Source organism: Condylura cristata, unplaced genomic scaffold (genome assembly GCF_000260355.1).
Source record: "Condylura cristata isolate star-nosed mole 26May11 unplaced genomic scaffold, ConCri1.0 scaffold00004, whole genome shotgun sequence".
Taxonomy (NCBI): Eukaryota; Metazoa; Chordata; class Mammalia; order Eulipotyphla; family Talpidae; genus Condylura; species Condylura cristata.
Window position 1 is genome coordinate 66,843,258 of NW_004567105.1, and position 10,864 is coordinate 66,854,121.

The following is a 10,864-nucleotide window of genomic DNA, read 5'->3' on the forward strand; positions in this document are numbered from 1 at the left end:
CGGGAGGGGCGGGGTTCAGGGAAGGGGCGGGGCCGGGGTTGCGCGCGCCCGGGGCGGGGACCCGCGCCCCTCCCTGGTCTCTCCGGCTCCGCGCAGTGCAGTGTTCTGGCTGCGGCCCCGGAGACCCCAGGAGCGACTTCGGGTCGTTCCCGGCTTTAAAGTAAGGTTTTTCCTTGCCCAGCCTCTGAACCCCGGGGGTCCGGTCCTTCTTTAATCGCGGAGTGACGGGTCACCGGATCCTGGAGCGACCGACTTCTACCAACACCACCGCCCGCCCGCGGGAGTGTAGGCGCCCTCTCAAAGGAGCCTCGCCGAAGCTGGCTTGGCGCTTCTGCACCCAAACCTCTTCCTCACTTCATGTCCCGGGTTTAAAGTCACCGCGATGACCCATCCCCTGGTCTGCATTCCACTGATTCTCCCATGAATGTGTGCTAGCGACGCTCATTCATTCAGCACAGGGCTGGGTTGGGTCCAAGTCTCCCAAAGTCCCCCTTTGCTGCCGCAACGCCCGGGTGGTGAGCCCGCGCTGTGAGAAGGATGCGCAAAAGATTGTTAGAGTGAAAAACGCTCCCAGGTGCATGCCAGGAATTCCAGGTCCTCTGGGAGTTGAAAGGTTCCCCTCCATTTCTGGGCTTCATTGCGCGTTCACACCCTTTAGGCCCGGAATCTTCCGAGACACCCGCCTCAGGCCCCACAACTGGGCCATTGTCAGCGTTAGCTGCAGAATGGAAGCCAGAATAGTTTGTGGAGCACAAACTATTGGCTATTCCTAAAATCCTGGGAATCCTTTATCAGGATGGCGATCGAGGTCGTGCTTGCCCTGTAAATTTGTTCAGTAAAAACGGATAGCTCGTTTACTGATCTGTCCACAAAACAAAAGCAAGCGAACAAAAAAACTTTTAGAAGGGAACTTAGAAGATAAAGGAGCTGATGATGTCTCTCAAGATCTGGCTTCCTCTGTTAAAGGGATTTTACAATCCACAAACTGATTAAAGTGAAAGAAAGTTTGTTTTGTTTCTATTTTATTTATATTCCTTTTTAATTTATTTCTGCTTGATTAGCACTCCCATGAGACAAAAACTCAAAAAGTGCAACCCAATTAACAAGATCCCTTACCATATTACTTCCCAAGAAGCAACCTGTGATTCCTTGTGTATCCTCCTAGATAAATTACACGCAAAATTATTTGTCTACTGTTTATATTTTTACCTTTTGTTATATGAGACAATTGGTCTAACTTCAGGCACATGTGGATTAGTGATGCCAAAAGTAAAACTAGAGTCTCAACCTCTTTCTTCTCTTTCTCTCCCTTTGCCTTTTCTTCTTTTCCCTCTTCTTCCTCTCCTCTCTGCCTTCCTCTGTAGGCATCTGTGTTCAAATGTCTGCCTTCTCCTGGTGGCACCTGGAAGCTCCAGAATTATTTCCTCAGTGGTCAGGATTCAAAATGAGGTAAGTCTCTTTCCCAGCGAGCCCACTACACTGCCTGAGAAAACTCATGTGCTCTACATTGGGTGTGAGTCTACCCCTGGGGCAGTCCAGGCCTGGGCTTTCCCCTTGTCAAGCAGAGGATGTTCTGATTGCTGGTGAGTGAGCAGGGTCAATAATTAAGTCAAGTCTATCCAAATGCAGACAGGTAATTCATGAACGCTCCCCTACACATGCCTCCGTACTGTCGGTCAACAATGAGCCACATGTAAATACTCATCCTCCATTATGTGCAGGCCTTATGAAAACCTCAGCTCTGCAACTGGATCCCAGACCAGCAGGGTAAAAGTTTAAATGCAGAATGTGAAAGGACTGCTTCTCTGTGGCCCCACAACGACTGCATTGTGACAAGAATTGGGAGTGCGATTCAAAGGTTATTTGGCATCATGCAGGTGTCTACAAAACTAGGTATATATATAAATTTGTATCTTTACAGACTCTTCCCTAAGTTGTAAGCATTTTAAAAGAAAAGTACAGATCAGTACAATAATTTTGGCAAGGTCACAAATGAGACAGGGAGAAAGTAGTTGTGGATATCCAGAGATACTATGAATGAAAAGGAGCCCCAGTCTCCTCTTTGTGGTCCTTCAGGTCAGAAACAGGCACAGCTTCAATTCTTCACTAGAGCCACTATTGATTTTTTTTTTTTAACATTCCCCACAAAAGGTCTGGCAACTGAAAATGATTTGGGTAACAATAAGGCCTGAGAGATGACCTGAAATGCTGCTTTCTTGATTATTCCATCCTGAGCTGCTATTCAATGCAATTTTGCTAATTTCCAGCAATATCCATCCCTCTGTTTGCCCCTCATGACTCACAGGCAGCTCTTGTTTTTTCATTTCTGTATGATCCTGACCATTGTGTGCGTTTTACTGGATTCTTCCTTTATCAAGAAGAGCTCATTGACTTTCGCTCACACAAGGAGATGTATCTGTCACATTTTCTTTTAAAATATGAATCAGACACTTTCTTTCTTAGAAGATTGATGAGTTTATACTGGCAGGAAAAGAACATAGCTTGAAAGCATTCTGGTAGAATTAAGATATTAATCACAAAACTGCAAACCCAGTCTGACCTTACCACTTCATGGGTGTGTAACCTTGGGCAAGTTACTTAGCTTTGCTGAATATTGAAGTCCCAAAATATAAAATATGGTGTGATTTTCTTCACTGCCCTGCAATATTATTATCAATTGATGTTATATATGAAAAATTATTTTTCACATAATGATATATGTTAGTAAACTAAACATTATAATTTTTTAAAGTTTTTTTTTTAATTTATGAATACAAGAGCTGGGTTGTAGGCTAGAGGTGTGGGGAGGTTGGGAAGGGTGAGAGGATTCACCACAGACAAAGTGGGGAGCAGAACAGATGAGTTGACTGAAATACACTGCTGAGGAGAGCAGCGGGTGAGACAGGAAAGGTCTGCTGTGCCATATGGGTCAGCTCCGCGGCTAGGGATTGAACTCATGCTGCAGTGATTGCTGATAGCTTCATAGTGCTCAGACTTAACCTCTTTGTGTCATCAGGGAACCTCTAAACATTATAATTTTAACCTGGGAAATATGAAATGAATTCTAAAAGAAGGTTCTGTGTCATTTGTGGCATTCTCTGGCATAGAGTGAAACTTTGACCTACTACTTCCTTATCAACAAAATACAGGATTTGATCTTTAAAATCCTGTATCTCTAGTTCTCTTTCTACCACTTAGCACTTGTTATAGAATAGTAGTTATCTGGATGTATCTCCAGTCTCCCCAACTAGACTGAAAATGCCTTGCAGTTGGGACCATCCCTTCTCATGATCCTCCTGACAGGCTGCCTTCCTGACTATTATTAAAGCCGAGATCTTTGGGTGCAAAGAGCATTATCTTGAGGAGTTGTAGACATCCAATAATTATTGGTTGAATGAAAAGTGAGTAAAATGAAAAAAAAAATGACAAACTGGATCACATCAAAATTTAAGAAGTTATTTACTCTGTGAACGACCCTATTAAGAGAATGAAAATGCAAATGATACTGGGGGGAAATATTTTTACATAACATACTGACAATGGACTTTGTATCTAAAACATATATGTGTATGTGTGTCTATATATCAAACCCTAAATGTTCAATAGTAAAACATTTCAAGAGATCAAGTCCAACTAGAAAAGAGGCAAAAAATGAGACTATTTCACTAAAGACTATAGACTGCTGGCAAATAAGTACATGAAAAGCTGTGGCCATTGGTCATTAGGAAAATATAAATGAGAACCATAATGACATATCATTACATACCTATCAGAATGGGTCAGAGAAAAAATAATGACAATATCAAACACTGCTAAGGGCACACAGAAACTGTGTCACTTATACAGTGCTGGTAGAAATGACAACCACTCTGAAAAATAGTTGGGCTATTTCTTTTAAAACTAGTATCTGGGAAAAAAAAAATTAGTACCTGACTTACCCTACAACCCAGCAATTTCACTTTGAGTATTTGTGCTAGAGAAATGAAAATGTGCATCTACACAGAAGACTAATCATCTGTTAAAGTAACAAGCTAATGATAATGTGGCGACTAACATGGGTCTTACACACATTGTATACTGAAGTGAATAAAATCCTACTCAAGAGTGATATTTATGGTATGATTCCATTCATCTGTCATCTTGAAATAACAAACTGTAGTTATAGAGAACAAATCAGTAGCAGGACTTGGGGTGAAGGGTGGGACATAGATTAGTGTGGCTATCATAGCTGAGGTACCACTTGATAACAGTACTGTTTTGTATCTTGATTGTGGTGGTATTTGCACAGTTGCACATGTGATAAAATTGCATAGAACTATATATGCAATCGCACACTAATTAATGCATATGTAACTGTTGAAACCCAAATAAGCACTGTGGCTTGCATCAATGCCAGTTTCTTGGTTCTGATATTAAATTATAGCTATGCATTACGCAGGATGTTACTATCAAGGGAGGCTGGGTGAAGGTTTATCTGAGTCCTCCCTGCATATTTCCTTGCAACTTCCTGTAATCTCTATAGTTATTTCATAATGAAAAGTGAATGAGTGAATAAATGAATAAATCTATGCTCTAAAATGAAAGAAGGGCATCACTGTGCTCTATTGAACACTTTATAATACTATTCTTAAGTCCATGGTTTGGAACTGCCTTATAGCAAACAGGGTGGTCAGCATAGGCAAAATTTATTTCAGAAACTGATCTCATATCAAAATGTCCTGCAAAAGCATGTCATGCACAAAATCATCCAGTATATGACGATTGTCATATAATAAGGCTGGATGAGCTGTGTACTTATTTGTTTCCCTGAACATAGGCACGCCCGAGTTCAGAGAACATGCCAAATCTGTAGCTTCTGATAAGCCTCCCCGGCAGGCTGCCTCCTGACTACTATTTAAAGCCTAGATCAGATCTCTGTAATCAAATAGTTCTTTCTGTACCATCTTGCAGATCTAAAAGCAGATTTGGACCTTATATAACCTCACCATGACATTCTGCCATGGTTTACATGTAAATCTATTTGTTTTTTAATAAGGCTAGATAGGTAATTAAGTCAGGATTAGTGAGTACTAACTGAAACATTCAATTTTTCATATGAAGTATACTATTTTGAAATATGTATGTTATATATATGTGACTTATGTGTTATATATATATATGACTTATAAGATTATATGTTATAAATATTATATTCATTTATAGTATATGGATATATACACTTTTTTAGGGTTTCTCTGAAGTTTTGCAGGACTCTAGCATGTCCTGCTTTTTCTGCAGGTATGTAATTACAGGATTTTAGTCACAAAGAAAAGGTTTCTCATTTGCTGCTCTAGGCATTTATATCACTGCCTGTTTTAGGTCAGGATCTTTGGAAGAAGAGTCTGAGACAGGAATGTGGAGACATGTAATTTCTTGAGGAGGTGCTCTGGGTAGATGTATTGAAAATAGCTTAACTCAGGAGTATATGCTGAATTTCAGCCTCTGCTTGTCCTGTGAGCCAGATAGCTGTTTGCAATTGTACATCTGGGCAATGATTCTGAAATCCACTATGAGGAAGAGCAAGAAGATCACTAAAATGTTACTTTAATAGATAAGGAAGCTGAGCCTGAATATAGGCTACAAATGAGAGCCTAAGTATTTGTAATTGGGAAATAGCCCAGAACCCATGAATGTGGCTCCAAGACACCAGAAACAACCTCCAGGAGCAATAGTTGAACATTGGAATATGCACAAAGGGAGTTGCAACCTTGACCAGTGGAACACAGACAAGCAAAGGCTGGCTACGACTGAGAGAATCTCTGAAATCAGACCACATAGGACCAGTCCGTAATAGCCCTACCACAAGGCAGCAAGACAGCAAGATCAGCAGATCCTCTGGCCTAAGTAGACACTCATGATTTTGACAATTGGAGACACATAGGCTCCTTCAAAATGGAAATCCTGGAAATTCTGCCCTTCAGCAGTGATTGCTTAGAAAATAAAAACATAACAGCCGGATGTATATCTTGAGTCGATAAAGTAGATCATATTGAATTAAATTGAAATGCAATGCAGAGAAACAAATTTATTGTTTCTGGTAACAGTAGTATTTTTCTCAGAGGTATGTTTTAGAACAATTAATATTTTATTAGAGAGCTATTTGTTCTCTACTCAGTAATAGCTTAAAAAAACTTTGCTGCTTTCTTTAGTAAAACTGATTCTATCTTGAAAGGACAAAGCAGAAATAATAATCTTGTCACTCACAGACTAAGGCTTCCAATGAGAGGTCCTGAGGCTGCTGAGAGATGCTAATATTAATAACTATCATTTTATAGGAGTATAGATAACTACTGACTTCGGGAGTCTTGGTTTGTGACTCACAATTTTTCTTAGTAGAACCTGTGTCCCAAGACTTGGTTAATAACCTCTCTAGACAAATCAGATTCAATGCTCCTCTGAATTCTGAACAAGTTAAGACCCGAGGCAGCTGACAGCCTGCCTCTGGGCTGAGGATTAATGAAATTAGCAGTAATGCCCGGAACCTTAGCCAGGGCACTTTGGTCTCCTTCCTAACAGTCTCGAACCCTGAGGGATGGCTTAATTGTCATGATCTTATTCACTGAAGCTTAGTGATAAGATTTTTATTGAAATAGTGAAGTTGAGCAATATCAAAGGACCCAGGTGAACCTGCCCTGTCTTAGTTCCTGCTCTGTATTTTCTGTATTTCATAACACTTGTCACTTTTTAACAAATTAATAAATTAGCCTCTTTATTCTGTTTAATATATACTGTTTGTCTTCATTAGCTTTGTGGGCAGAGATCTTTGTTTTGTTCAGTGATACCTCCAAGTGCCTTGGACAGAATTTAGCCCAAAGGTGTCCTTGATAGATTGTTATTGAATAAATGGAAACATCAGAGAAAATGCTCATCTTTGTACAAGCCAAAGATGTTCAGAGACTTTCATGCTCACTGAATATTTGCATTGATTTTTTTTAGATCAGGTGAGCTGAATTTTCATGTTTTTCAAAGTTCCTTCAAGAGGTAAAGAATTTCTATACAATGATATTGCCAGTTGATTGAATATGTTTCTCCTTGACATAGTGCCCTGTCACCACCACCACCTTAAGGCAGAGTTGAGATCTATGTCTTCAAGAGAAGTGTTAGATATCACTCCTATTCCTTCACCAAGATTTATTTCCTCTAGGAGCTCATGGTCACCTCCTCCATGTTGACCACAGTTGATTACTACTCTTCCTTGTCTAAACATATCCAAACAAGTTTACAAATTCTTTCCTGGACTCCAAAGGACACCTGAGATAACACTGGGATGTAAAAAAAAAAAAAAATCTGAAGACTAGAGGAAAATGGAAATAATATAGAGTACCATTATTTAAGATGAGTGTTTCCCAAATTCTGTCCCACAGAACATCCTCTCAGGAGCTATTAGAAGGTGCTCCATGATAAAAGTGCTTTGTGGGTGAACAAAGTTCAGAATGATGCACACTGTATCCACTGCATAGGTTCTAAAATATATGTGAGCATTATAAAGTCTCTGAGGAGTCCTGCCATTAATCTCTCTCTTTTTTAATCCAGTGATTCTCAAGCTTGGGAGAGCATAGAACCTTTTATTTTGACCCACAACCAATCACTTATAGACAACATGTTCTGAAATATCAGTTTGATCACCTGAATTGTATGCCACCCCTTATAAAAGGGACTCTATTAGACATATATTATGCTGAGTCTCTTCATTCCACATCCTCCTTCAGCTTCTATACATGGTAGATGGCATCTTCAAAGTTCAAGGTAAATTCCTCCATAAATAGACACAGAAGAGCAAAGGTCAAGGCCTTCTAATGACAGCTTGAGCTTTGTGCTCAGGGTTATGCTCTCCTCTCTGAGAAGTCCTTCCTTTTCAGATGAGTAATAACAGAAGGAAACTGTTAGATGGTTGTCAAGAGCAGAAACCCTGGACTCTAATCTAACTACATCTAATTTAAAACCTCCATGCTTCAGTTTTCTCATATGTAAAAATGATAACAGTAGTAATTACTTCATAGACTTCTGTAATTCATCAGTTAAATGATGTAAAATATTTAGAATAGAATCTGAAACATAGTGTGTATACTGGGGGTGTCATTAATTATTTAGTTTAGCTGAGATCTGGCAGTCTCAAAAGGATAGTCCATCAGATTAAATTCTGACTTCAAAATTCATACAGGAGACTTGCCTTAAGGAACCAGAGAGTCAATTTTTTTCTGGTTACAAGTATTTTGTCTGCTTGACTTTCTGTATATTCCTTCAAATAGTTAATTGATAAATTTTTCAGTTTTTATTTTTATATTATAAAAATAGCACATTCTAACATTAAAGGAAGAAGTGGCCTTGTCTTTGGAGACCCCACTGTTAATATTTTATAATACATATTATACATTATGAAAATGATGACATAATTCTCCTCTAGATAGGTTTTTTCAGTTGGAAAAATATTATGTACACTTTACATGTCAATTAATATTCCCTAGAAGCATTATTTATGACAGCTGTAAATTATTCCATCCTGTGGAGTATCAAAATTTATTTCTTAATTCTTGAATGGTTTACTCAGCTGGATGATTTGGTGAACTGCCCATCAAAATTCCAGTATTATAACAGAAGAAACCTATGCAATCCTAATCTGCTGAAAGATGATTAAGCCTTGTCAATTCTTCCCACTAATTTCCCATACATATACCATGTCCACCTGTTAGTCTTCATTATTTTGGGGTAGAAGTGAGTTCTAGTGAAGCAAATCCACAAATCAACCAGAGAAAATCAAAAGGCAGGAAGATAAAGCTTATTAAGTAAGATTAAAGGAAGTGGTATTCTTTCATCCATTATCTGTCAATTCTTTCTGTGTTTGCTATTCATGCACTAACAAAATCTGCTTCTTCATTTATTGCTTAGTGCAGACGTATTTACCATAAATATTTTTAGGCATATATGTCAGGGCATAAAAATGACCAGTACATCCTTCCCTCATTTCAAATAGAAAGAGGTTCTGCTATGTCTCAAAAATAATACGTGGCAGAAAATAAGTTCCAGAAATCCAAATATTAAAGTATCTGAAATACAGAATTTATTCTAATGAACATTTTTCTTAGTGATTTTCCATATTTGAAATCATGCAAGTGGAATAATTAATGGATGATTTGCTCAACTGGTCTGTGGCAATGACACAATCTGCAAAGCAATGAATGACCAACCAATAGAACACATCACAGATGACTTCTCACATTACAGACAATGAGAGCATATGTGAACTCAAGAGCTATTATTTGGGGGGTTTGTGGGATCATCACTTCCTCCCAGTCTATGATATTACTTCAGCTTAAGGAAAGGTCCCAGGGACAGACATCAAGTGTTCACACCCATAGCCACATTGACAAACTGGAACTAGGACCCTGAAACTCAGTAAGGGATGTTGACTCAACTACATGTAGAGAGGAACTGTCTGTAAAATTAGACTTGATGTGAATAAAAGCAAGAACTATTTACAGTCATCTTGTCTGAGCACAAACTTATGGTCTGCATAAGACACCACTCCAAATTATTTATGATTTTGTAAACTGTCAATTTGAGCTGGGCTCAGCTTAGTGGCTTTTCTGGTGTTAACTGTAGACTCAATACTTCTGTGGGCAGCCAGTGGATTAGCAGATGCTCTAGGATGACCTCCCCATAGCATGATCATCTTTAAATGATTTCCTATAGTTCATCCTTTGGCCACAGTTATTCATGTCTCTTCTACATGCAAAATATACTTCCCTCCTCCCAAGACCTTCTATCTGGATTGGAGTTCATGATTTTGGGATGTATATCCTGTCAGGTGAAGCTTCCCTTGAATGAAGGTCTGGACACTAAAAAGTCAAGTTACATGCCCACAGTATACCCAAAATACAAATATCCAGTGGGGACAATATGTAGACTTTCTATTCAAAATGCTCTGTCAACAATTCATGCTATGGAAACCCTTCTAAGTTTCGTGGATCCCAGAGCAGGCATGCAGCAGAAACATAGGAGAACAAGGGCCTAGTAATGTCTTTGAAGGCACTTTGTAAGGCTATTGTGCTGTTTTCTCCTTTGTTTTTTTTGTGATGCTGACAACACAAATTGTAATTCTAAGTGACTTGACAGATACTTATCTGAAGATTATTGAGGATTTTCTGGTAAAGCACTTGTGCATTTTTTTATTAGTGTATGATGCATTTTTTTTTCTTTGAAGCGGTTGCCATTTTAAAGTATACCCTAAATCCCAATATGTAAATATTTGTTAAATGAAATATTTTCATTATGCTCATCATCAAACATTTATAATTTTCTATAAAATGTTAGGGTTTTTTGTTTTCTACTTAAGGTTAATTATTGTGCTCAGTGTGAGTTGATAGTTACTTACTATATTCAATATTATTCAATATTTTCTAAAATAGGTAGCTTTTCAACATTTTTATTTTTATTTATTTTTTAAATAAAAGTAGAAGTTCTAGAAGTATAGCCCTAGTCACCAGGATAAGGAAACAGAGGCATGTTTAGAGCAGGAAGTCAAGCCAGAAATAGGCAGAGGACAACTGTCTGGAGGAAGGGGCCCTGTACCCCAGAGACTAATCTCATAATCTCAGGGGAGTATGCCTGGAGCATGGGAAGAGACATGGCAGATACAACCCCAGGAAACCCAGCTGACTGCATCGTAATGCTTGGTGATTCTCCATAAATCACTTCATAACCAAGTCTGAAAGCTTATTTGCATTCATAAGATGCATTCTAATATACAAAGGAACAAGGGTTTACAGAAACAATGACTCTGCAGACCTCCTGTCTTTTTAAAAATAAGCTAATTTGGTCTTTAATG

At 38.7% G+C, this 10,864-nt stretch overlaps 1 pseudogene; it reads left to right on the forward strand.

Annotated features, from left to right (window-relative positions):
* The window catches only part of LOC101629220, a 21,018-nt pseudogene that overhangs the window by 467 nt on the left and 9,687 nt on the right, over positions 1–10,864 (forward strand).